This window comes from Cariama cristata, unplaced genomic scaffold (assembly GCF_000690535.1).
Source record: "Cariama cristata isolate BGI_N322 unplaced genomic scaffold, ASM69053v1 scaffold20285, whole genome shotgun sequence".
NCBI lineage: Eukaryota > Metazoa > Chordata > Aves > Cariamiformes > Cariamidae > Cariama > Cariama cristata.
The window spans coordinates 5171-6952 of record NW_009617177.1 but is presented as its reverse complement, the minus strand read 5'-3'; positions in this window follow the sequence as shown (position 1 = coordinate 6952).

Sequence of the window (1782 nt, the reverse complement as noted above, 5' to 3'; positions counted from 1 at the left end):
TGCTGTTGCTGTAATGGGAAGGGAAGTGTGGGATTTATTTCGCTGTGGCTGCCGTGGTAGTGGGATGCTGTCCAGCTGCCCGGCCCACCATGGAACTTCTCATCCCCCTTTGTTTCAGCACCCTCATCTACCTGAGTTCGCTGGTCTCCTTCCTGTACGTCACCCCATAGCCATGGGCAGCAGAGCGGCTGTTTCACACCAGTGTTCTCCAGGCTTCAGAGCCAGGCATCAGCTCAGATGGTCTGGATCTGCGTCCTTTTCCCCGCCACCACCCAGCTCCAGCAGCCTCTGAGGCTGAGCACCCCAAGGCTCTCTGCCCACTCTCCGTCTCTCCCACGGCAGCCCCAGGGCCTGACCCCAGCCCTGTCCTCCCCGTACCCCCGTTTGCAGGTGCAGCTGGCTGGCTCTGCTCATCGCGCTGCTGGTCCCCAGCTCTGCTGCCATCCTCTTCCTCCTGGCTCTTGCCAGCTTGGTCCTGCTCAGGGTAGTCAACCTGAGGCTCCTCCAGCTGGGTGAGATGATGGGAGCAGGGGCTGCTCCGTGGTGGGGGAACTCAGTCTCCTCACGTGTCTCCAGCAGCAGTGGCCTGGGAGGACAGGCTGAAGAAGGGGCTCTGTAGCACGGCACGATGGCACTGCCCACGCGAGTGCCACTGTTACAGCTGGCCATATGTCCTCCACTGCCCCCCACTGCAACCGCTCCGTGGAGGTGAGGGATGCGTGGCACCCCAGGAGCCTGGGGGCTCTGCACGTATCCGAGGTGCCGCGCGCACCCAGCCCTACACACCCCACCCCTCAGCCCCATTAACCAAGCCCCGTACCCCTGTCCCTACACACTGTATCCCCCATTGTGCCCTATATACTGTGCCCCCACACCTAACCTGGCACACTGCACCCCGTAAACCCTGCCTGTGGTTTGCACGCTCAGCCGTACATGCTGCACCCCATATACACCCATCCCTATATATTATACCTTGCATACCCAGCCCTATTCCCTGCAGCCCCTATATGCCATGCTCTACACCTAGCCCTATACATTGTGCCCAGCACACACAGCTCTCCACGTTGCACCCTATACCCCTGTCCATACATCCTGCACACTGCACACCCAGCTCTATGTACTTGGACACCCCTTGCACACACAGACACACTCACCCCCACCTTGCACAAGCATACCCCCACCTTGAACAAGCACACCGCACCATGCACACATGGACCCTGTGTACAGCACTGTGCAGAGGGCAGCCATAGCCCTGGGTGCTCCCGACTCCACGGGATGCATGGGCCCTATGCCCCCCCCCCCCCTGTGTCACACCAACATTGCCTACAGCTGAAGAAACATCAGGTCCTATGACATCTGCTGCGTTTGCCTCTTCATGATGGTCCCTGTGGGTTATGTCATGGTGGTCCTGCTGTCCTGCCTCATCTACCTGGTGCTCATCCCCCTGTGGTCCATCACGACAGCGATGATCTGCACGTATCCTCAGCCCTGGGGAGGCAGAGCCCTGCCCCTGCACGCACGCACATGTGCTGCACCGCCCAGGCTATCGCATGCAGGAGCCTATTCCCCTGCCTGCGCGTAGCCCCAAGGTCAGCACCACCCATGGGTGCCCACTGGACAGGGGAGTGTGGTGGTCCCCTTGCTGAGCACACCTCTCTGTCCTTGACTCACTGCTCCAGCATCACGATGACCCTCTTCACCACTGTCTACCTGAGCCTGGTTAAGCCCTGGGTCCCCTGTGTCTCCCGAGCCCAGCACACTCCGAGGTGCCAGGTCCAGCTG